We start from the raw sequence: 26,317 nt of genomic DNA on the forward strand, positions 1-26,317 counted from the left end.
CGAGCTGTGTCGTCTGCTGCGTACTCCTAGGCCTTTTCCGTACACAAAGTCACGCAGGCATACAAATAGTACCTTTTTGTTATCAGAGAGAGAGAGAGAGAGAGAGAGAGAGAGAGGCAGGGGGGTTAACCAGGCTGAACCCGGTTGCTCACCTTGCACTCGGAAATGGGGGAAAGGGTACCAAAAGTTGAGAAGGAACAGAGATGTTCCCGATTTGCACTGTTCACGCACAATGGGGGGCACGGAATCTAGGCGCTCATGCGCCTAGATTCCGCATATTTGTCAGTATATCTTTGGTTGTAGTTTCTTTTCTTGTTACTGTTGTCATTGTTATCGGTACACTTTATAGTTCTTGTATCCAGTTTTTCCATATGTATAATGCTAGCCAATATTTTTTTTCTCTCTCTTCGTGTTATCCTTTTTCCCGCCCGACCTTGTACTTGCCGCCATACCACATTATCATCAATTCCTCTCCTTTATGTTAACCTGCAAATTTGAGCCGTACGTTGTACACCGACAAGTTACTTTGTACTTTCTTTATTACCCCCTTACTCAATGCCCTGTAGAGGGGCCTGTAAGGTATGTTCAATAAATAAATAAATAAATCAAGTGTTCATCGTTGAGCCAATCACAAGTGGTCATAAAGACAGGTGCATTTCAAGAATCACAAGAGCGTTTTTGTGGCTTTGTACATCGCAGACGCACGAAGCCACGGTCTCGAGATCATTTCATCCAAGCGCCCTAAAGCTATTCAAAGAAACTCTTCTCTTCTTCATATGTTGGGAAGTCACAGAGGAGCTGTCCTATCGATTCTTCTGCGACACATGTGTTGCAGTTAGCACTGTCCGAAATCTACATTGTGGTATTACCACACAATGAGAACGAAGTGGTAGCCATGATGCTATTTTCGTCAGAAGACGCTGCTCAGAAGGCATTAAGCTATTCGAGCGAAAGGGATTTAGTGCTCTACAGGCCTTTACCAACGTCTCCTGACACAAACACAGATATGTAAGTTGTGTAACTTTGGTACAGAAGAGCAGGCGTGCAAACAAATAGACGGACTGTCATGACGAAATCAGGATAGATTTACGTCCGCCCATCAATAATCATCAAGCGCAGCGCCATGTTGTTTGCTACTAAGAGCTTGCACGTTGCCTGCATTTGCATATATATGTTAGGACACGTGCTTGCGTTCCGTCTCTTTCCGTTTTCCCACGGTCGTCGGTCAGTTTGCTTTCCGGACCTACAATTGCAATCACAGAGGTCATCTTTTGTCCTGTTGTCTAGTTCATTCGCCTTGCAAGCTTCCCTCATCGCGTCTCCGTTGAAGAGCTCCATCGTCTCGGGCGAGGCAACCCATTCTGCGTTTACTCGAAACAAAGGTCGATCGATCGGAATGATCGCTAATGCCACGGGCAAAGCTAGCGCTGCGTGAGGACACCCACGCGTCATAAAGTTGCACTCAGCCCCATATAAATCGACAAGCCCTTCATAACGTGTACCATATTGCATTGAATCAGTTACTGTGTCTACATTAAGCCATGTCCGCCGGCTAGCTAGGGTTGTTTGGATGGCCGGGAAGGCGTGCTTCCAGCTGGAACTCGGCATGTACCTCTATTTGCCGCACTCTCTGCTGATCCTGTTCACTTGTTTTTTTCTTCTTCTATGCCTTAATATCTTCGAGCTTTTTACTGAATGTAGTGAAGAAATATAGTGGAATTCTCTGTGTACGAGGCCGTCGTAAAAGTGCAAGCTATAACTATGCATCTGCTTTTCACATCTCAAATGTGATCTGCAGCTGGTGAAAACTTAGTTTGTTCTTTATTTTGTTGCTTCGACTAAATTGAAGGCAACAAAAGAAAACATAGTTGTATGTTCTGTTCTTAGTACTACTGCCAGTGATGCTTTTAAATGTGATCGTTGGTTTCAGTATTTTCTTCATTGCATTTATTTACTGCTTCTTTTTTATTTTCCCGGTGCTGTCTTGAGGAATAGCTGTGGCCGAATGCGTGGGTCACACCGAACGTAACGTCGGCATCACGCCGGCGAGGGAGGAACGCTGAGGGATGAACTGCTTGTTGTATGTTTAACTCCGTTTTCGGGAGCCTTTGTATACAGCGATCGAGTACGTTTACTTTTACCTGTGCCGTGGGTTCACGCACTCCATGAGCTGGTGCGAAGGACGGGGGGATTACGATACTCTCAACAATGGTGTTAAATATGGCACAAACAGTTTGTCCCGCAGAATGAGTTCCTAGCATCGGGCCCGTTCATGTGCGCTTTCTCTTCTTTTGGATGTCTTCGCAGCTGGGCTAAATTATTCAAGCGTGGAGAGGTTCTGTGCCACCCTGACGACGAGGTCCCGTGTTGGTGTCGCGCAGCCAATCAATGCAAGGAGACTTCACACAGAGACAACGGAGTCAAAAATATCGGACAAGCACTTAGCCCCGCAAAATGAGTTACGAGCGTCTTACGAGTCACGGGGTATTCGTTTTCTATCTTTCTGGGTGTGATTCTCGTTGCGCTAAATGTTTCCGTGCCCCCTTTAATCTTGTTCGTATACTGCAGTGACATAGTATGTACACGTCCTTGTCTTCACACAGGGAGCATGGCCAGTTTCAAGCACTTGCACGGCGTAAACTTCTTTGCGGGCGCTCTTCCGAGGAACACCCAGGGAATGATCAGGAGTACCGCACTTTGACAGCTGATTCAAACTCTGCACAGGACGGACAGCGACGGAAACCCTGTCGAGGACTGCAAATACTAGACGCCACGTAGCATCGGAACGCACTACAGGAAATGCCGCTAGTAGTTATCTCTCAGCGAGACGTTCAGGACTTCCTCCTGCAAAAATGTTTTCCGTACTTTGCTGTGGTTGTGTTTCATTGAATAAAGTTATTGACGGATGAAGAAAAATAAAAAAAAAGAAACAAAGGAGGAGCTCGTATAAGGCTTTAAATATTCCTAACCTTAATTTGATCGCTTGTGTGGAGGTTTTCACTCGACTTGAGACATAATTGGTCGTTGCTCCTTTTTTTCTTCAAGCGTACGTGTGCTTCCAGACTCTGGTAAAATAATTATGGCAGCAGTAATATAATAAATAAAAAATACGGACATAGAAACGACTGCCAAAATGCGATACACAAATTCGAAAGCCTCCAAAAACTTAATAAATAAGACCACGATAGAAAGAGATGAAAGGCATGGAGGTTAACCACACAGGTGTTGGCGGTTTGCTGCCTTAAAACTGAATGGGCTAAAATGGGTGTAAAATAAGGCAGGAAAAGAGATAATTATAAATGAACTCGCGGGTTGGTTACGAGTGTGTAACGTGAATGTTTAGGCGTTGGGCGATTTGGCCTTGTTATCGCTAAAGTTGAGTTGTTACATGCTGAATGTCTTGGATCAAATCGTTGTTTCGGATGACAAGGTCGATACACGTTCCCCAGCGGGGAGGGGGCGCTGGAACCTCTGGAACAGCCTTCTGGCCTGCTGACAACGTGTGCGCTGTTGTGCCCGTACAACCAGCCCGGATTTCGAATCTACAAGATGTAGAATTTATCCTGCGAACGCCCTTTGGAGAAACCCGGGGTTGCGCCGAAAGGCACTGCGCCCTAAAGCTCCCTTGACAAGTCAAGAAGCTGCGCCGCCAGACAGCAGCGTCCTGTGGAGGAGCATCGGCAAGCGACATGTTTAAACGTGCAACAAAGTGCTAGACAGCCCGGCGCCGTATTTCCTTTTCCCTGGAGGTCACCGCGCGCGGCAATATTGAAGCGGGTGGCCAGCGTGGTCGCTGGTTGGACCTCTCGGACGACCTTCGAGTGCTGGCTTTGTAATGGGCCGTTTCAGTGACAATCGTTTCTCGGGGCTTTATAAGCCCCAACGCTGCCACGTGGAGAACCGGATCCACCGAACCACCGTGAGCCGAGTGCCGTTCTAGAGTGGAGTGAGATGTGTTACGCGTTGGAGTCTCGCAAAACGTCGCCGTGCGGGAACAGTCGCGTTTGCGGTGAGCTCTCGGCCCCCGTGCCGATCCGATCTTGTCCTGTATAATGACCTGTACATAGTGAATAAAGTCCCTTTTGTTATTCTCACCGACGCCTGACTCGGACTCTTCGCTACCGACTAGAGAGCTGGCAACGCTCTGTCACGAAACGGGTGACGAGCGCTACGGGGCCACCTCAAAGTCACAACAGCGCCTGCGAACGGCGCCAACGGAGCGGAATTGGGCAACGCGGCCTCGCGCGCACTCTCTCGCTCAGAGCACCGCACCGTTCAGTAGTTTCTTTGCTCCCGTACCAGTCGCACATAGGTGTGTCAGCAATTCCAATGCGTAACAGGTAAGCTTTCGTGAATGTCACCTCAATCCAGAGGTGGAATGGCCGTGTCGCACCGGGGCAGGTGATTCGTGACGGCGGCAGCAGCCTTTAGGCGACACTTCGTGGATCTAGGTGACGACCAATAAATGCGCGTGATAGTACGATCCAGGTAATAACGTTTCCCTTGCAGTGTGACGATGACTGGCATTGGAACCCATGAACTCTTGCTTAGGAAGAGAACGTCATAGTTAGTAATACGCATCGCGGGGTTGTTATCGCTGACGTGTGCCGCCAAATGACACACCATTGTCACCATTTTATTTTATTTTAATGTTAGTTACTCATACTGCAGCCTCAGTGAGGCTATTGCAGGAGTGGGCAGTGAGGGAGTGAAGAGAAAAAAAGAAAGCGAGAAAACGAAATACACGCACAAAAAATATGAATATCAAGTGAAGCGGTATGAGCCTTCGAATAGAAGATGAAGAAGCGCGGGAACCGGGGGGACAGAAGAAGAGAAGCGAGAAGTGAGAAAAAAATGTAGACGAGATGGACGCCAGTTCCACAGCAACGCTTTAAGTCTACTGTGTCCTTTAACTAGGAACGCTACAATATTTTGGCGCAGCCGACAACTGACTCCAACATGTGGGTGACATTTTTCCTCGAGGAGACCTCCGCAGAGAAGATCATCTTTTCGAGATACCAAGCTCAAGACGAACCAGCGGTGGAACTACCTCGCGAACTCAACTCGGCAGACCTCGTGAACCTGGTTTTAGAGAAGGCTTCCATAGACATTGCTGAACTACGTCGGAAGGGTGCGGTGAAAGTGAACTTGCGTCTGGCGATCTTCGACGAATTAGTTCTTGAACCCATGCGTCGAAAGGACACTGCATCACGGTCTTCGACAGAAGAGGTGAGCCTCGTTTTGAAAGCTCTTCAGCTACAACAAGAACAGATGGCGCAACAAAACCAACTGGTGACGTCACTTATAAGCTCTCTAAACGCTGAGAAGCCGGCGACTAAATTTGTCGAACCCGATACTTTCGACGGCAAGTCTTCAAGCCCAGAAAGTTGGCTTGAATTCTATGAATATGCCGCTGGGAAGAACAAATGGCACTCTAATGAGGACGAAATTACCAACATGCGTAGTTATTTAATAGGTGTTGCACGTAAGTGGTACGATCTGCACATTATTGAAGATGTTGGCAACTCTTGGCACCAGTGGAAGGAAAAATTCTTGAAGGCATTCCGAAGCAACCCAGTGCAAAGATGGGACGCCGCGCTCAATTTCAAATTCACGCAGGGCTCCCCCGTCGAGTATTTCTTTGAAAAACGCCGCCTTTTAAAGCTGGCCGAGCCTATGCTTCCTCCTTCTGCCATAGTAGCTCTAATAATGCACGGATTGCCCGCGGAAGTCCTGAAGATAGCGCAAGCACGATCACCTAAAACTATAGACGGGCTCTTGGAGTGCCTTCACGACATACCATCTACTTCAGACGAAAATATAACCGCTGGCTCAAGCAGTCGCTTCAGACGGACCGGCGCGGATTGGTCAAGCCGTAATCCGCGAGAACCGAGCCGCCTTGCAGGCAGTACAGAGAGCTTGGGTTGGCGTGCTCCCAGAGGTCGAGTGAATAACGTCGACAACGACCCTGTCCCCATACTTTCAGACGCTCAAGAGTCTCCGACAACAAAAAACTAATAAACAAGGGTGATCAGTCCGACCCGATGACCACAACTGAGACTGTTTATTTAACTTGCTCTAGCTTACTTCACATTCCTGTCAAAGTGGGAAATAGACATATGATGGCTTTGGTTGACAGCGGTGCTTCTGTGTCTATAATAAATGCCAAGCTGGTAGATTCAAGTCACCTGCATAGTGGAAGAGTACTACGGGTGCAAGGGTACGATGGAAAAGTGACAATGCATAATCAGTGGGCCTCAGTAAACATCGAGTTCCAAGGTCATGAAATAGAGAGTGACGTACTGGTGATAACGGGGGTGACGTACGACTTTCTGCTATCCAGACCAGACATAAAGAAACTAAAAATCAACGTATATTGGGACGATTCAGTTTTAGTGGAAGGACTATCAAGGGAAGAGACACAGCAAGATAGAAAAGATAACCTGCGAATTGTCAAGTGCGCGGAAGATATTGCAACGACCTACCCTGAACTGGTATGCGTAGGAAGCTATCCACAAGAGATGAAGTCGCACAAGGTGCCTTTCGAACTAACTGACAAGACCGTCATCCGAAAATCACCTTATAACATGTCACGAGAACGTAAGATATGGTTGAAGAAAGAATTGCAGGAGATGCTAGACGCCGATATAATCCGGCCTTCGGTGTCACCCTTCGCTTCTCCCATAACTATTGCGCCGAAGGAAGATGGAACTTTCCGACTGTGCACAGATTACAGGGTTCTCAATCGCCAAACAGACCTTATACCATTTCCCATGCCGAAGATAGACACGATTATAGATGAGACAGGTGGTTGCCGGATTTTTTCACGCTTTGACTTGTGCAAAGGTTTCTGGCAGATCCCGCTAACCGAAGAAACAAAAATGTACACTGCTTTTATCACGCCCTTTGATCTGTACGAGTATAACCGGCTTCCTTTCGGCTGGAAAAACTCGCCAGCATGGTTCCAGAAGATTATGAACGAAGTCCTGAAGCCTTTTCTGGGTGTCTTTTGTAACGTGTACATAGACGATATTATCGTCTTCTCCAAAACAGAGGCTGAACATCAGGAACACCTTTCTCAGGTATTAAATGCCTTGAGCTTGGCACAACTCAAGGTTAATTTTAAGAAAAGTGCATTCTTTCAAAGAAAAGTTGTGTTTCTTGGAAGAGTATTTGATGGGACTACCAAAAGCACGAAACAAGAGTCCGTCGAGAGAATATCCCAACTGGTTAAACCGTATGACGTCCACTCATTGCGTGTATTTTTGGGATTAGCAGGACATTTCAGACCTTTCATAAAAGACTTTGCTATAAAAACAAGATGCCTCACGCGCCTAACGCAGAAAGAAGTTCCATTTGAGTGGGATGAGGAATGTGAGAGTGTCTACCGTGATCTGGTGCACAGAATCTCTGCTGACCCTATTCTACGCATACCAGATTTCACTTTACCCTTTGAACTGAATACCGACGCCTCACATTATGGAACAGGTGCAGTCTTGTACCAGAAATGTCCAGAAGCATCCGGCCGAGAAAATCGACATGTAGTAGGCTACTACAGCTACACCCTCAAGCCGCCTGAAGTCAACTACACCACTACTGAAAAGGAAGCTCTTGCTGTCCTTAAAGCAATTCAGTACTTCCGTACGTACCTAGAAGGTGCGAAGTTTACTTTGTTCACGGATCACCAGGCACTCACTCATCTCTTGAATATGACCCAACCTAAGGGACGTATCGCCAGATGGGTGAACTACTTGCAGCAGTTTGATTTCACCATCTCCCACAGACCTGGACCCCTTTTGACTGATGCAGATGCATTGTCTCGACTGATGATACAGGCCAATACAGAACAATCGGAAGAAATCAATGAAGTAAAATTGTGGGAAGGCACTGAACAATTAATTTTTATGGCAGGTCGCTATCAAGTCCCGCCAACGCTGGTTCCCAAGGTGCTTTATTTGTACCACGATAGCCCAGAATCTGGAGGACACGACGGATTTTGGCGCACATACAACAAGCTAGTCAAGAGATTTACGTGGCCTCACATGAAAGAAGACGTCAATCAATACGTTCGTTCATGCCACATTTGTCAAGTCAACAAAGTGAAATACAAGCAGCCTACAGACGCCATGATAATACCTTGCCACTCGAACGTGCCTTTTGAAGTTATACACCTGGATTTTGCCGAGCTAAATAAGAAACGAGAAGGAGTCCGAAAAACGCAAGCTTTTCTTCTGGCCATAGATGAGTGCACCAGGATTGTCGCGGCACGGGCAGGACAAGAAGATGCGAATAGTGTCATCGCCCTCCTCAAACGGGATATGTTTAGGACAACCAGAAAGATCGTATGTGACAACGGACCAGCGTTCAAGAGTGAAAAATTAGCAAGATGGGCTCGAGACCACAATATATTAATCAAATTCTGTGCACCTTACCATCCCGCGGCGAATGGGCTTGCAGAGCGTGCTATACGAGATGTGAAGCAATACATCAGGATGTACGATAGTTTCCCTGGTGGATGGAAATGCTCTTTAGAAGCAGCTGTAAGACATCACAATCGCTCCTACACCAGTGGCTTGGGATGCAGCCCGCAGTTCGCTTCTTCAGGAGAGACCCCTATTCTTCAAGCGGACCTTGAACTGGGGCTGTTAGACAATCTCAAGATCGTCGAGGAAAGGAAACAAAAATCACAGGAGGAGAGGTACCGTAAACGAATGAAAAAAAATTTTGACAAGAGACATTGCTCAGCTATCCCAGACATTCAAGTCACCGACCTCATCCTAGTTAGGAAAGGAGTAAGAGAATCCAGTGCCAAATTTTATGGTCCTTACTCTGTGACAAAGACAGCCACTCAGAAAAGAATATTGAAGACTGTGTGGTACATTGGTGAACGGGGCTCAGTTGAATGTGCTTCGATTGGAAACGTTTTCAAGTATTACCCCAGGAGGGGTTAGCAAAAGAAACCTGGAAGGGTGAAGCGGTATGAGCCTTCGAATAGAAGATGAAGAAGCGCGGGAACCGGGGGGACAGAAGAAGAGAAGAGAGAAGTGAGAAAAAAATGTAGACGAGATGGACGCCAGTTCCACAGCAACGCTTTAAGTCTACTGTGTCCTTTAACTAGGAACGCTACATCAAGTAAATGCAATGGTTTTCAAAAATTCTTGCTTATAGCTAAAGAACGGCTGCTTCCAGGTAGTGAATTCCAGAGTTCAATGGCCAGTGGAAGGAAGCTATGCTTGAACATCTCCGTTCAGCAAAAGAAAGGGATGAGGTTAAGATTATGAGAACTCCTAGTGATAGAAGGTGCATGAAATTTCAAGTAATTATTTAGTGTAACAAGGCGCTCAGAATGAAACAGCGTGTGTAAAAATTTCATGCGTTCTAAGCGGCGGCAAGATGAAAGAACTGTAAGACATGTAGCTTTATAATGGGAAGAAGGGGAAAGTCTCGGCTATAGTTGCGAAAAATGAAGCACACTGATTTCTTTTGGACCGATCCGAATTTTTTAATATCGGGTTTCTTATGAGGATTCCATATGATGCAGCCATAATCAACAATGGGGCGGATAAATGTTGGGAAACGGGATACGGATGTGACACTTTGTAAGCTTCAAAGGGTTCTTTCCATCGTGCTGAAAGGAAATTTACCTTTGAAAGTTACGAACACCACGCTCGCTGAGCCCGAGCTTGCTTAGTTTCTACCGGCGCTGTGACGCCGGCATATTTGACAAAAGTAGTGCTTCGGGTCATATACTTGAAGTTTTATCACGGTCATCCCACCTTGAATTGGGGGCTTAAGTTGCATGCAGTAGTTCTAATCAACTGAAAGAAGAAAATGCCCGTGTATACCTAGCCATAAAATATAACAAATGTGCACTTTTATTAACGGCTACAGTGATAAACAGAGAGATTAGAATTCACACATTCCGATAGATTCTACATTTAGCAAAAGGGACGATGCGCAACGTGCAGCCCCATATGTTAATGCGCACATAGATTTTCGAATTTACATCTGCGGTACCACCAGTGCCACGTTGCGTTCTAGTAAGCTTTCCTTTCTAATATCTTCAATGTGTGTCGGATCTAGCATTTGGCCGGCTTTGAAGGAGACGGTCATGGTCCGTTTGCCTGAATGGGAAGCGAAAGTGGATACGAGTGAAACGCACGAAACTAAAGTGAAAAATTTTGCACACAGAGCGCCCGCATTACTTTGTTACACGTAGAAAAATAATAATAAATAAAAAAACAAGAACTCTCTCTTGGATTGGAAACCATGAGCTGCAAGGACACGTGTCGTTGCTCCGAAAAGCAAGCCCCCCAAATGAACAAAGGTTTCTGAAGGAGGGGTCTTGTATTTCAAGATAGGCCGTCGCGCCAACTCCAGCGCAATTGTGAAGAGTTAAATAACACCAATAAGTCTGCGGAGTTGAAAACTCCGAGTCTCTAACATTAGTGTCGCCTTGAAGACTATTGTACACGCGACAAAAAAAGAAAGAAAGAAGACAAGAAAGAGAAAAAGAAACGAATAGACACAAGAGACACCTCAAGCAGCAAGAACTGAAACTGCTTTAACATCTCGGAAATGAAACTGGAGTCACAGAGACGAAACAAAACGAGACGTCCTCGCTGTTTTGTAGATGGTAATAACCAATGTTGCAGGCGGGAGGAGCAGAAGAAGAAATAGATGGAAAGACAGGGAGGTTAGTCAGTTCTCAGAACGGCTGGCTACGCTTTGCTGGGCAAAGGGGATAAGGGAATAAAAGATAATATAAAAGAGATGCTGACTTCGCGAAAATGAAGTAAGAAAGAAATACTGTGCAGAAAGTGCAGAATGTAACATCAATGTTTATTAATCCTGCATTGTAATCGCGTAATGCAGGCTCCTTCACTCGAGGTGTTCTCTCTTAGTGATTGTCATAATATAAATAATCAACTTCTCAAATATTGTAATTAGACTAAAAGTGGTAATGAGAAAATTGTAGAGCAGCATGAGAAACTCCCGATACAGCTTTCTGTTGTTCAATACGTGCTACATAAAAGTGTTTTTCGGAGCGTGAAAAAGCCCGCGAATACACGCAAAGTGCCTCGAGTGGCCAGTCATGCAGCAATTTATAGCATTCTAAATATTTATATCACTCGCTGAATTTCTTGATTCCTCCTCACAGCTAAGCAGCAAACCAAAGACTTTCACTTACCGATAAAGCACGGCAAATCAGGCACCAAAATGGCTGCAAAATATTTCTAGATGTTGGTCAAACTTTGGGTATTCCATCAGGCTGTGACTCTGCAGTAGCGTTGAGGCTGCCACAGTATCAGGAGTCAGAAAACGACCATACCCGATATAAAAAGCGGGGTCCTCGAAATTCTTACGACGTAAGGGTGCCTATACAGTGCCAGCTTAACCGCGAGGTTTAGTGCAAAGGGCATATGCAATAGAAGATAGCTAATATCGTCTGCTTATCGAATGACGTAGTCCTTGGTAATTTCTCCGCCTCTTGGTGTATACTGTATATCCATCACCCGAATGTAGTACGAATGAAGCACGTTGCGTGCTTGTTACACGTCGGTATCTTCAGGATTCTTTCGTCGTTCTTATGGGCAAGCACTGTACGATGGCCGCTCTATGACCGGCCTTCGTGCGTGGTTACGGACACCTAATCAGCGAGTTCAGTAGCATGGCACTGGCTTTATTATATATATTATGTAGACGATACGGTAGTGTCGACTGATCGATTCGCGGAGTTTGGTCAGCTTTTGACCGGCTTAGCTTCATTCACGTGCGCCTAAATCTAAGTACACGAGCCTTTTTGCATTTAACTCCCATTGAAATTCCGTTGTCAGCGCCCGTAATCGGACTCGCGAAGTCGAACTTGGCAGCAGAACACCGTAGCCACTGAGCTACAGCGGCGATTCGGGTCTTGCGTTATTCATCATGCGTGATGCCTGCAGTGTGGGCACAAATGGCACGAACGTACTGCGCATACAACACAGGTGACTTAGCTCGGCTCTTACGAGCAAGTGACTACATTCCTTCGCCATAGCTGTAGTTGGCGGCGGTTCTTCAGTCTGAGAGAAAAAAAAAAAGAAAAAAGGGAATTGAAAAGCACAGGAAGGGTAACCACAGCTACTTATGATTGGCTGTTCTGCATGGGTAGACGAGATAAGAAGATAGGTTAAAAATAGTAAAAAGAGAAGTTCAAGGAACGCACTCACACAATTCGGGGTTCACACGAAGTGCTCGCGAAGCCTACTGTGCTGGCTCGTAGAAGTACGCAAATTAAGCCATGTATTCACAACCCTCACCAGACGCTGAGAAACCTGGTGAATTCGTGAGACAGCTTGTTCATTTGTATTGACCTGACGAAAATAAACGCGTATGTGTTCGTATAATACACTTTCTTATCTCGAAAACGTTTAAAAAAGGGTGCGTTTTCGTATTTAAGGGTAACAGTCGAGCTGGGCTGGTTTTAGTGTTATTTTACTTCGATTGCCGCCCCCATACCTTGGCGCATTGGTTTCTTAATTCGCTTTATTAGGGGATGAAGCCACAAGCACGGAAATAACATCAGGCTTGCAGACAGTTTGCTCGGCTTCGTGAAGTGAAGAATATAAACTACGCTTTTGTTGTGTTATAAGTTAAATGAACATTTCTGAACAAGAACATCTCAGCATGCAACGTAGCACGCTGAGAATTCTTATGGCACTGTATAAATTGTGCGAATGGCTTCAAGCAACCGAGTACTCTTGAAGATTTCATTTGACCACGTACTCTTCAAATCTTGCTCTCTTACAGATCCCCATTTCAAGCTCGCTTCCGGCATCGGTATTTGGTAACGAAGTCCCAATGTGTGCTTACAGTGCAGTGCAACAATCGTCAAAAATAAATAAATAAATAAATATTGTTCTTGTCTAAGCCAGGTAATGAATATGAAAAGTGCATAAAAAACAAAGAAAGGACAGCATTTTTCTCCAATATTGGTGAAGTTGCAGCGAGGAGCTTTAATATAATTGGCGCTTTCAACAAATCAGTGAGCTCATTACGGAAACATTACAAAAACGTCGCGCGTTTAAAGAAATAAATAGAAACAGAAAACAAGTACCCACTACAACTATTTCGCCGAGTGGTCAGTTCCTTTCAACGCATTCCTACGGTGAAAAAGCCCAGGTTATAACGTGCCAACCGCCCTCGCCCTGCTTTATTCGAGCCAGGACTGCTGTGCTGCTTCACGCGAACTCAGCATTAGCTCCTCGCAGCTATTTTCTGGGAAGCGTTTAGGTCGGAACAAATTTACGCAGCTATAAACTGGATAAAAGCGTCGTCGACAATGGCACCAGATAATGATGCCCTAGGCGCCCGTTGGGGCCGTGCCAGGCGCGTCCCTGGATGCCCGGTGCTTAGGTCACGCAACCCCGTACAGCCGGGTGAACTTTGTTTAATTACCGAGCAAAGCAGTAAAGCACGTAAAACTAAACGTTAAACAGAGCACGTCAAACGAAACGTTATCAGCGGTCCACAGCAGTGAGGTCTACATAGCGCAGCGGCTTTGATATAATGATGATCAACGACTATATTGGTGGCGTCCGCTTCGAAACGGGGCAGCAACAAATAATCTGTTGCCAATATTTGCTACGGTATGTTTTTGTCCTCAGCCAACAAGCTCGGGTCTCAAATAACAATTAAGGGATCACGCTTTCTGTTATAGAACAAATATGCGCTTTTTGTAAACTTCCAGGGACACTGCTGTTTCCACCTCTTGCACCCAATATACAATCTCTGTTTCTCTTACTTTCCTGTTGATGACTCCGGGTATTCTATTCCCATATCAATTACCCTGTGCTTGCTTGCCAGTTTCCTTATGAAATTATGGAACATATGAATTTATTGGAATTGCATATACGGAACGTTTAATTCCTTTTTGCTGTGTCTACGCTGATTGAGGTATAGATATTTGCGCACTTTAAGACCTCATTTCATTTCATCCACGTTCTTTCAATCTTTCAATATAGACTACAACGCCAGCCGTGCGAGGCACCGTGTTGAAAAAATAACCGGTCGCGAGGAGCTGGGACGCCACCAGGCGCATTTGCTGAAATGTCGACGTGGTTGCCATGTTGCGCCTTGTCCGTCTCTCGAGTTCACTTCGCGGCTCCTCAACAATATGTGGTGTCAACATCGCACCTCCAACGACGGCTCCCTCGATGTAATGGAAGCCAATCTCTAAGGCGGTGCTTTTGTGTACTGCGAACGCCGGAAGCGACAGCAACAGTCCGAAGCGCTTCATTGCCGCCATATCTTCGACGCTGTTTACTGATGCCTTCGCGGCCGGAATGGCGACAGGCGAGTAGCTGCTTGCACTCGTACTGCTGCACTACGAAGCGGGTTTTGTGTGACTGGGGAAAAAAGTTGGTGCGGCAGCGACGTTTCTCTTTCGGGCCACATTAGCTGCGTCATCCATACGGCATATAATGAAGCACGTAATGCGCGCACAGTAATATGCAATACTAGGTGCTTTTAATTTTTCTTTCTTTTTTTGAGCTGCGCCTCTCTAACTCTTGAACTAAATTACACGGTGAACGGCCATTACTTCTACGAGAATTCAAAACGCTTAATTCAAAATTAACAAGATTACGCTAATTATCTTTGTGACTAATAATTTTATGACATACATTCTAATCTCGCAATTATATAGCCGGTGAGCTTGTAAGGCGTATGCATATGCGTATGGATATGTATACGTATGCAACCCGCCGTGGTTGCTCAGTGGCTATGGTGTTGGGCTGCTGAGCACGAGGTCGCGGGATCGAATCCCGGCCACGGCGGCCGCATTTCGATGGAGGCGAAATGCGAAAACACCCGTGTGCTTAGATTTAGGTGCACGTTAAAGAACCCCAGGTGGTCAAAATTTCCGGAGCCCTCCACTACGGCGTGCCTCATAATCAGAAAGTGGTTTTGGCACGTAAAACCCCAAATATTATATTATTGTGTATGCGTATGCGTAGGCGTATTGTATGCGTATGCAGTTTCGGGATATGCAGTTTCGGAAATGTGTCCGGCGAAGTGCATTGGTGTTCAGTTACTTTTGTGCTTCAATGCATAAAGCAGCGTTTTCATTAAAAAGTAAGCGGAACAACAGTGCGTTTTTATCGCCACTCCGATGGCGCATATCTCGAAACCGGTGCCACCCTCAGAATTCGTTGCAAGGTTGATATACCTAGCAAACTCACTAGCTACATTTCGCATATTGAAATATGGGCCGCAATGAAATCACTATTCAAAAATTCAATTAATGTACTTATGATAATTACTGAATTAAGCATTTTATTTCGTTTAGAAGCATTTCCCGCCTCATCGAATAATTTACCTCTAGGTTAGAATTATGTTATCTGCCACACGCAATTTTTAAAAATTCGGTGCAGCTAAAAAACAAAAAACCTTATATAGCGGCATCAATGTGCCGACCCACAGGCGTAGCGCTGCCAACACGGGAACTCGGCAACAACGTGGTGCTACTGATGACGATGGTGCGCCTGTTGTGGGTTATCGACCCCTGCGTAAATGCGCCCCAGGGCCCGTTTCTACAGAGGTAATTTACTCCGGGATAAATTTATCTGAGCGTAAACTGTGGAGAAAACGTCGTCAACGATAGCCCTGGCTCATCCCATAGGCACGCGTTCTCTGAGTCAGGCGTGCAACATGGTCGGACGGATCGATGGATGCTATGAGTGTCTCCTTGGGAATGGGGCGGGTGGGTTGCGCCACCAAGCTCTTGTTATGATGTTACCTAATCTCTTACCTATGCAAAAAGAAGAGAGAAAACTCGTGAAGAATTCCCATGACCAAATTTTGTGAGCACCTATTGGGAACTTTATTTCTGTACGCCTCCGTTGCTTGTCGTTCGCCTACTTTTCCACCACCAATCTTCCAATAACCTCTTACTAGTCTCTATTGCGGACATGTTTACTTTCCTCCTGCTCTCGCTGAACCCAGGGGCTTCAAGGAGGCCGGAGGTGCCTAAATCGACCATTAGGTAGATATCTTCACATTCTAATAAAACATGCTCCATCGTTTTCCTAGTTTTACTGCAGAAGCACATGCTTCCTCTTTGTTGTATCTCACTGTTTAAATGTGCGTTCTAAAGCATCCTGATCTCGGTTCGAAAAGTTATGAGCTTCCCTTCGAGTTATCGTAAATTGTTTCTTTCCTGATTTCGTTTCTTCGCTTAACTAGTTACTCATAGCAGGTTTCTTCTCCATTGCCATCACCCGCGAGATTATCTCAGGCTCTCTGAATTTCCGATTGACGTTCTTTGTTGCCAAGTTGCTCACCATACCGGTCGCATACTTGCTGGTAAGCTTCCTAGTTCTTTACCTACACTGTGAATCAACAGTTTTCCTGTACAGGTATCGTAACACTCTCCCAGCCGATTTACTTCCTCCATATTCCCCAGTCGTCCATCATAATGAATTTTACTGCGAGCTTCTCTCCCTCCCTTCAAAGCTTGTCCAGCCCCCATCACCCTGCACAGCTTCATTTGTAGTCTTCCCGTGAGCGCCCAATGCGAGGCGTCTCACTAACCTTTGGTTCCCATCGAATCCTGATTGCAGCGCTGACTTCAAGCAAACAACCGCATTTCCAAATGTAAGTCCTGGAACCATTACACCTTTCAACATACCCCAGAGCACCTCGTACCCATTGTATTTCTCTTCCCCTTTGTTGCTATTATTTTTCCTGTGTTTCCGCATATCTAATGCCTTCGCTTATCAATATACCAAGGTATTTAGATTCTTTTACACGAGGCAATTCCTGCCCCGTATTGACATAGTCTGTTTACTGTTTTCATTGACAACCACAACACCTGATTTCTTAACGCTAAACTTCAGACCTAGATTTTCGCCTTCCTGCCCACAGATATAAGCCAGACGATGAATATCCCTATGTTTGTTAGCTAGCAACACAATTTCGTCCGCATAAAAGAAAAAAAACTATAAGTTGCTGCTCTGCTGCCGTACCCGCCTGTTTGTATGCGAGATTAAACCCCGACATTACTTCTCTCTAGCGCCCTTTCCATCACTGCCGTGTACATGATTAACAGCAGTGGGAATAAACAGCACCCCTGCATCAGTCCCTCATTGATATCAACTTTCCCCTTCCTCCTCATCCCTTCCCATTCAACACAAACAGTGTTTTGCAAACGGTTGCTGTATACAATCGTAGCCTAAGCCCTCCCTTTCCTGAATATCCCACAATATGTAGTGGTCTACGTGGTCATACGCTCCTGTAATGTCTAAAAAGGCCACATATAATGGTCTGCTTTCTACTTCTGATATTTCAATACACTGAGTAAGGACAAATAAGTTATCATCCAGACGCCTGCCGAGCCTGAAGCCATTCTGAAGTTCTCACAATATGCCATTATTCTCTGTCCAAGCTTGCAGCTTTAGTTTAATCGCCTGCATTGCTACCTTGTATATTACCGATGTAATGGTCAACGGTCTATATGAGTGAATTCTATCTTTTCCCCCCTTACCTTTATAAATTATATCCATCCTACTTTGTCGCCAGCTGTCTGATATTCGTCTATCTTTTAAGGTTATTTTTCCACTGCTTTCAACAGTGCTTCCTTACTTTTTAGTTCTAGTTCATTAATCAGCCTTACGGGAAAGACCTGGTCTAGCCTCGTGGCTGTGCGCTTAGCAATTTTCTCTTCGGCGTACTTTTTTTTTCAGTTGAAATTTGTCAGCACCAGCTCCTTTTTCATCTGGTTCTCTTTCATGCTCTTTTTTCCCCTAAAATACAACCTCGTCACGGCCATGGAAAAAAAAATGTTTTTCGGATGTAATATAATGCTGCGTCCCCTTGGATTGCGCAAACTTTAATAAAGGTCCTGCAGGACGCACGTCAGCGCGCAGTGGGCGTCTCCCACGCGGGGACCAACAGAAATCCTGGCGGCCGCTGCGCGAGCCTGCTGGATTTCCCATTGCTGGTCTTGTAGGAGCGGCCTTCGTAGGGTATTCTCCCACTTGTCGGAGGTAGAGTCGGGCGGAGCGTCTCTACACTCCCAGCGCACGTGTGCGAGTGCGGCCGTGACCCCGCACGAGGGGCACGCATCTTCGGGGTAGACGTCCGAGTGGATGATGTGTAGCATGGCGGGGTTGGGATAGGTATGTATTTGTAACAAGCGTAGCGTTAGCGCCTGCAGCCCGTTTAGTTTGGGGCGCGCGGGCGGAAAGAGACGTGGTCCCAAGCAAAAGTGTTTAGCGTCCCCTTCTCCAGTTTATTTCCATCTTCGTCTAGAATATGTTGTATTGTTCCAGACTTCCTGCCTAATAGGTTTGTGTGGTTCCAGAATATTCTAGGGGCGGTCTTCCTTTTTTCACGTATTTCTGACAATCAACGTTCACTGTCATCTTTTATCTTTGCTTGAACCAGTATTGGAACCAGTATTTGAACCATAGATTTTTTCTCCCGGTATATTTCTGTTTTGCTGGCTACTTGATCCTGCGACAACTGCGCCTTTCTTTGCTTGCATGTGCTCTCGTAAAGCTTTCTGTCATTCGGCGAGAACTTCTAGCATATTCCTGTTTTGCCAGCTTTTCGATTTCTTTCTTTGCTTTTGAACGAGCATTTCGCTTCTCTTTCCATATTTCTGGCGCAATTACACTTAGAATCTCCCTATATTCCCACTCTTTGCTTAGTCATTTGCCAAGTTCTTCCTTGACTCTTGTGATAATATTTGTTATTTGTTCAGCCTTCAAATATGGACTGGCCATTCTTCGCTCGTTGCTCTCTTTCCCAACTACATATCCCATTTTCAAAATGATGCGTTTATGGTCACTTCCTATGTTGCGATACCCTTCTTCCTCGTCAACGGTCATTTCTCTAAAATTTTCATAAATTCCTTCTGCAATCAGACTGTAATCAGTGGTCCATTACCGGTTTGACACTTCGCACGTGGTCTGCCCGTCACACTTAAGACCTGTCAAGAGGTCTATTCCAAGAATCAGTTCGTGAGGGCACTCGGTGAGCACAGTGAAGAGAACGGATGTTGGGCCACCGGAATGCTTACGCGGGCTGTACACATTCCCATCACGGCTGTGGTGCCGCCGTTGGCTACTCGCACGGCAGGCGACTTGGCATGTGTCAGAACATTCCGAAAACGACTACGAAGATCTGAGCGCATTACTGATACTTGAGCTCCGGTATCAAATGAGAGCTCTAACAGGCACAACGTCAACGAAAACTTCGATTAGGTTCGGTCTGGGAGCAAGGGTCAACGGAGGTTTTGCAGTCCGGGTGGTCAATGCAGCCTCACCTCCGGGAGCTGCATTGTTTAGTTTCCCGAGAAGCGGCCAGGATAGAGTGGGGATTGAGACCGCCGAGATAAAGGCGAACGGGGTTGGCGGCGTTGTGGTGAGGGCGAACGGCTGGTAGTGTTCCTCCATCTGGTAGAGTTGGCTGTTATGATGTGGTTCAGGGGGCAGGTTTAAAATTCTGAGTCAGACACGCTTCCAAGGGAAGCAAGGGACGAACGGCAACACTCACCGCACAACAGCATATATTCAAACATCCAAAAGACAAGTACACAGGCACAGGGCATGGGGGCAAGCATGATCAAGCGTCCCTACACAGCGTTCAGAGCGAACACCTCCGTGCACTCACAGTTTGGTTGGTGTTGCGTCGCTCGACGAACTGTAAGAGCGGAGGCGACAGACAGGCTCTCGACGACTCAGGTTGATCGGCTGGTTGACGGGAGTGGAAGACGTGTCGATTAAAGGTCCCCTCGTGCGTTAACGCTCGACCGGGTCCCTCCGACAGCGGTTGGCCTACCGAACGTTGACGTCCAACCCAAGCTAACGCGTCTTCCTGGATCTTCTTCTCAGCTCCGTCTCCTCGCCGACGGGGACTCTTCGCCTTCTCTAGGCTGCCTGAGCCACACGTTTTTTGACGATTCGCTGAGGGCTCTTCTGTGGCGCTTGCTCATTCGTAGTTTTAGTCTTGATTTATTATTTTCCTATGCCACGTGCGCTTGCGCAGAGACGTGTCGTCCTTGTAGACGGTGAAGGCGCCGCGGTGCACGTGCTTTCATGTTTTCGACGCCACTTCATCGTCGTCCAGGCGTCTCCTGGCACTTCGCCACATAGGCATTGCAGGGCTCAGCGAGAGGGGATAGTAGATGAGGTTCACGTTAGAAGCGGCGGTCAACGTAATGTCGAGGCGAAGAGCACCAGCAGCTACAACAGTGGTAGGAGATGTGGCCGACCCGAGAGCACAAGAAACAAATAGGTCTGTCGTCCGGTGTTCGCCACTCCGCTGGGTTTCTGCAACATTGGCTGGGATTTGGTCTGGGTGCAACACTAGCTGCAATGACAGGAGTGGCAGGGCCGGAGCCCTGGCCAACGGTATGCTGAATGTTCATATTTGCAATCTCTTGGCGGACAACGGCTTGAATGAGCGCGATGGCTAAGCCGTCGTGCGCCTGTGGACCGTGAGTTCTTGAAGCCATGGCCTCTAGCTTGCAATGGGTAGCTTGTGTCAAGATGCTGGCTGCTGATGTAGCGTTGGTAGGTCGTCGCAGGAGGAGGTGGCAGCTGTATTGGGAAGCCGATCGAAACGCTGTGCCATGCGTTTCTTAGCTTGCGCGAAGCTCCGGCACTTCGTTGTGATGGACTCAACCGTTGCGCAGCTCTTGCACAGAACCAGGTTGAACGCATCTTAGCGATGTCCTTTAATATGTGGCCGACTTTATCTGCTTCCGACATGACATTATCTGCTTTTCGATAATGAACCAGAACGTCCTGCATGTACGATCCGTGCGATTCCGTGGATGTCTGGATACGAGAATCGAGTTCTTTCTTGGCTGCTAACTGGCGTCCAAGAGGCTTTCCGAAAAGATCGCGCAGCTTCTCTTTGGATGTGTCCCAAGTCGTAAGGCCGGATTCGTGCGCCTTAAACTGTACCTTCGCGGTTCATTGCAAGAAAAATATAACATTAGCCAGCATAAGTGTGGCATCCCACCTGTTGTGGTTGCTGACGCGTTGGTACCACGCCAACGATACCTTGACGTCGACCTTGTCGGTGCCGATGAAGGTTGCCGGGTCAAGTCGGTATGAGAGGACAGCTTGCGGGTGTTATTGGAGTAGGCGGGGCAGCGTTGTTAGCCATGACAGCAGAACGGACGTGTCGTCCGCTGCGAAGATGCAGGTCTGGGTTGTGGCGAGCTTGCCCCGCAGCTCCGCCAATTATGGTAAAGAATATTTGCCGGATATATATATATATATATATATATATATATATATATATATATATATATATATATATATATATATATATATATTGACACGCGTACCTATCTTTAACGGGCGACCACGTTTCGCCGCTTAACAAATGTAATCGCACAGCGAGGGACGCGCCTGCATGTATCCGACGTTTCTGGAAAGTTATCGATGCTTCTACCCGGCTGTCTGTTGTCGCCGAACCTTGTGTTATCTGATTTCATCGCGTCACGCGAATGGTGTAGAACTTTGTGGAAGGCGCGCGGGTCCGAACGATTAGTCTGGAACATTCGACGACTGCTCTATAAAAGCCGACGCGCTTGGCCCGCTGATCAGATTTCCGACGATCGCCGACCATGTTCGCCGCTATCGTTGTGCTAAAAGTGTAGCCTGTTTTGTGGGCACAGGTTCGCCCAATAAAAGCTAGTTTTGTATTCCACCGTACTGCTTCTTTCTTCACCGTCACTACGACGTGACAATATGCAGGGCGAATGCGTAACTCGAAACCACAAAGCAGAGTGATACCACTGATCGATGTCAACGCCAGATCATCTTCCTCTTCTCCGCACAACAAAACTTCTACGTAATAATATACAGCGACGAGGAGCTGGGCGCCTAGTTCAGGTTCGGCTGGAAGGAGTTCAGGGCCGGCTTGCGCGAGCATTATATACCGAAAATAATAACCAATTTAAGAACGCGCTTTTGTGTGGACTAGGCGTTGTCTATGGAACATTTAGGAAGGCGTTCTTAAATTCGTTATCATTTTCTGTATTAGATGTTCGTGCAAGTAGCCCCAGGACATCCCGAGCGTGATAGAGCGGCTAATTAAACGCAACAGCGTGCCGTTGTTCTGGCGAGTGGCCCTTGCGGGTCCTTCGCCGCCGGAAACTTTCTATCAACCACGGGAGGGATGATTGGCGCTCACGGGTTGGCTGCGTCGAGAACTATGTGCCGGCCGACCCTCGCTGTACTAATTAAGTCCCTTGCCGTACTAATTAAACAGGAAGATTGCTGCCGCATTCGCGATGACCGTAGCTCCGCGACGACAGATGAGGCTTGTCGTACAAGTTTGTAACTTCGGTGGAGGCAATTAGCGGCGCAGATAAGAACTGCATTGGGTATGAAATTGCCTTTGTCGTGCAGGTGAAGTGAAGAGGCAGTGCATTCGCGGCTCCTAAATATGACACTTAGTGAATATGGCACATCCTAAATAGATGAGGACCAGTCCTCCTTGTGAATGCGGGCCCGCATTCACAAAAAGCTGCTCAGCTAAAAATTGTTTGTTAATGCGAATTCGAGCCAATTTTGATGGTGCCCATATCTTTAGCGAAGGCTAAAGGCTAGCGAAGGCTATCTTCAGCGAAGGCTTTGCCAGTGGCAAGGAGCAATCAGCAACGAACAGCTTTGTGAATTCGGCCCTAGAAAACGGATCTTTCTCTCTCTCTCTCTCTTATTAAACCGCCGATATAAAAAAAAAGTCCGAAATATTGTACGAGAGACCTTGGCATCTATGTACAAGTTTTACACGCTAACGTGCACGCGAGGTACACTAAGACGCTGATACGACCGCCGCTAAACACCTTTTGGTTATGCAGCTCACCACAACCGCATGTTAAGTAATGTAGAACGTCACAATGTAGAATGAGCATCCTATATATAAAAGTGCTCGGTGTTAAGAAAGAAATACGGTAGCCTTGGAACGAACATTTCGAGACTGCTTGCTCGCAACGGATAAGTCGGGTGGCAGGCGTACGCTTCTGCGGCCCATAATCTCAACGTGTCTGGATCGGTCTGCTCAAACCCGTAAACAGCTGGAGACCATGACGCAAAATCGACCTCTTTTCGCACCATGAGGCGAAGGACGATGAGCTCACAGTTTCTGCATTGCTTCAATAGAATTTACGAAGTACTCAATAAATTAAAGAACGCAAGAGAAGAAAGAAAGCAAAAATACGGACAGAAGAGGAAAGCAAAGATGGTCCATCTCTCTCTCTCTCTCTCTTTCTGATTTCTCGTGTTTTCTTACCTTATTTTGTATGATAAACCAAAGCGCCTTATAAACCACCTCGGTTTTGTAAGCTTGTTGTACAATTTATCGTGTACTAACAGCCAAACTAAAGTTGGTCAGCTTTGTGTACGCTCCGTACACATATAATACTTGAGTCGTTAAATATTGTATGCCGTGAACAACCTATACAAGTTTTGTTGTCAATGGACAAATTGCTATCATTTACGTCAACTTATGTGCTCTTTAGTAAGAAACTAACACATCTCAAATGACCTGTCGTGTCTGTAACTAAAAAAATAAATCAAATAGAGAGAAATGCCCTGGTCCCCTACCTGGCAGGTACAACATTGTTTGCTTGGATGCTAAAGCGAGCGATTCATTGCAACGAAAGCGCCTCGAGAACCCAGGTCGAGCCCCTTGGGAAATCACCGCAGGTAGGTCCTCCTCTAATGGCTCCGGTCTCGGAGCAAAGATAAATATCTCCGGCACCACTCTTTCGAACAAAGTGTGAAGCTTCTGTGTATGGTACGAGTGGAACCCGCCCCCCCCTCCCCCCTCTAGGAAGTTACCCGTCCTCGTCCCTCTTTCAGCAGTGAAACATATTGCAATTATGTCTGGTGTCCCATCCCTGTGGCAGCGCTTGTCAACGTCCACCTTTCGTTTCGCCAACTTTTCGCCGAACATAAGAGCGGAAGAGCGTACGCCTGTTCACCTTGCATCGTATAATGGCCTCGCGTTACGTGTTCCGAACTCAGCATACGCGTACGTTTTGGGATTCAATATGGTGTTAGGTGCAACTTGCGCTCTCCATTTGTCTTAGCGTGTCCCGCAGGGAATGCCGCAGCATCCCTGTCTTAAGACGTGCCGCATCACTGCCACGCGCTGCATGCTGCGATACGCACTAACCCACAGCGCCGATGTCTATGAACGCCTTGTGCGCCTCAGGGCAGGGCGCAGATTGGTGACAATGACCTGAGATGATGGCCTGCTGTTACGCTTGTGAGCGAAAGCGTGTAGCTCGCGGTTTGCTTCGTTATGCAAGTTTTAATGAATAGTTCCTTTTTGTTCATTGTAACTTTCATTTACGTCCGGCGTGAATGGAGTGCGCGTTGCAGCAAGGCCAGGTTCGCAGAAGTTCCGATGTGTCTGTATACGCATATGTGGACTTCTTTTACTCCCTTTGACTAACTACGCTGGAGATTTTGCAAACGTGTTACGTTTCTCCTTACCTTACAATACATTCCTTGCTTTTAATATTATTATTATTATTACGTGAAAATGAGTAGCCGTCTCCATCATAGGCGACTGAATCTCGGTCCTTTTTCTTTAAATAAATAAAGGTGTTTGTTTTAATGCTGAGCGTTCACTCACTACTTCAGTCTTAGCTCAATGCTTCACAACTGCCAACGTAACTAGCCACTGAAAGTTGACGTACATTATTATTAAATCTAAACTGTGCACAATTCATATTAAAAGAAAAAAAGGTGCTGTCCAGAATGAACCAAGACTGAAGCAAGGCGCGAGATGCCAACCTGCCCGACGGCAAATTCAGTGGAACTGCCTTTAAGTGTTCAGTGGAGCAGAAGCATGCGATCTTTTCAGAACTGTACTCCCGGTGACGCTACTGAACATCGCTTTCACGTCACTCTCCGCTAGTCGCATTCTGGACACGTAGGAGACGCATCAACCAGTGCGGTTCACACGCTCTAGCTCCATAGTATAGCAGAGCAACGTAGCTCTATAGTAGCGAAAAGCAACCCACGTGCTTGTCGTCGTCGAAGCGATGTGGCACTATGTTGCACGTGATGGGTGGTTGGTGCAGTCGTTACCACTTTTGTTGCCCCGCTGGAACGGCGACTTCGTAACTTCAGTTGCAGGCACTGCGTATATATATATATATATATATAAAAAGCAAACAAAAACGTCACTGCGAATTTGGCAGTCAGACACAGTTTTCCAATGTCGCGGCTAATATGTGGGCGTGTTACGATTGCTGAGGCCGTAGTTAGGCTTCCCACCACAAATACGCCTGCGCGAAATAAATCTGGGCGTGTTCGCGTGTGTACTTCAGCGGTGGCCTCCGCTGATGGTGCGGAAATGGCTCATTAATGTTGCGCGCGCGGAGGATCAATAAGGCACGTACGCTAAATCGGCCGTCTCAATGCACCCCCCCCCCCCTTCGTTGTTTTTCTTTTTTGTACAATCACTCGCGTTGTTCAGAAATATAAAACGGTAGATAGAAACTCTCCGCGCTAACTTCTTGTTATTTTATTTCTTAAAGGATGCTATAAGACTATGTTCTTTCTAGCTGTGTTAGCGACTTCACTGTCAATCTTCCTTATGTCACTTAATGACAGGAATCAACGAAAACATGGAGCGGGAAGCAATTTTGAGCTCTAGAACATTTTCGACTTATTGTACGCCTCAAAAGTTGCATCATATCATGAGAAGCCAATGAACAGAGACAGCAAAGAAAACATAGGGGAATTCCCCTATGTTTTCCTTAATGTCTCTGTTTGTTGGCTTCTCACGATAAGATTAATAAAAACCGGGCCCCTCGGTTAACGCTCTTTCTTCTCGTCCTACAGTTATATGTAGCTCTACGTAATGTCGAGGTAGAATATTTGTTTTGATTCAATGCGCACACCTAAAAAACGTAGGCGTTGCTTGCTGCTTTATTTATTGACTTCATTTATTGACTGCAATTAAGCCTGCAAAAATGTTCATTACTGCCATTTCACTGGCCTGCCTCAACGTTGCCATCCCACTCTCGACATAAAATTCTGAACAACATAAACAGAAATACGAAGTGAAGAATAGACACGCTGAGGGTATCAAATCGTTCAGTAAAAAAAAAAAAAGAAAAAAAAAGACGGGAGGAACGAATTTTTTGCCTTACGATTTCACAGTCACGTATACTTTTTCTTTTTCAGAAGGAAATGGTGTAACTGAGCGCCAATCCAGTCAGTGTCTATCTTCCAATATTCTTGTCTGATCTGTCTTGACGCCATTCAATGCTAAAGGAGTCTGGGAAGAGAGT

General features: G+C 46.4%; 1 protein-coding gene and 1 long non-coding RNA gene across 3 annotated transcripts in view; one reads left to right on the plus strand and one right to left on the minus strand.

Annotated features, from left to right (window-relative positions):
* The window catches only part of LOC135918558 (uncharacterized), a 56,122-nt gene extending 53,164 nt beyond the window's left edge, over window positions 1-2,958 (plus strand). The window contains exon 4 of the long non-coding RNA XR_010569684.2: window positions 2,604-2,958. This is a non-coding gene — a long non-coding RNA (uncharacterized lncRNA). The remainder of the gene's footprint in view (window positions 1-2,603) is intronic.
* The window catches only part of LOC135918556 (luciferin 4-monooxygenase-like), a 171,735-nt gene that overhangs the window by 41,062 nt on the left and 104,356 nt on the right, over window positions 1-26,317 (minus strand). For both annotated transcript variants that reach the window (XM_065452166.2, XM_070531813.1), the window contains exon 2: window positions 25,040-25,157. The gene's annotated coding sequence lies outside the window, so the exon portion shown is untranslated. The remainder of the gene's footprint in view (window positions 1-25,039; window positions 25,158-26,317) is intronic.

The sequence above is a fragment of the Dermacentor albipictus genome, chromosome 1 (genome assembly GCF_038994185.2).
Source record: "Dermacentor albipictus isolate Rhodes 1998 colony chromosome 1, USDA_Dalb.pri_finalv2, whole genome shotgun sequence".
Taxonomy (NCBI): domain Eukaryota; kingdom Metazoa; phylum Arthropoda; class Arachnida; order Ixodida; family Ixodidae; genus Dermacentor; species Dermacentor albipictus.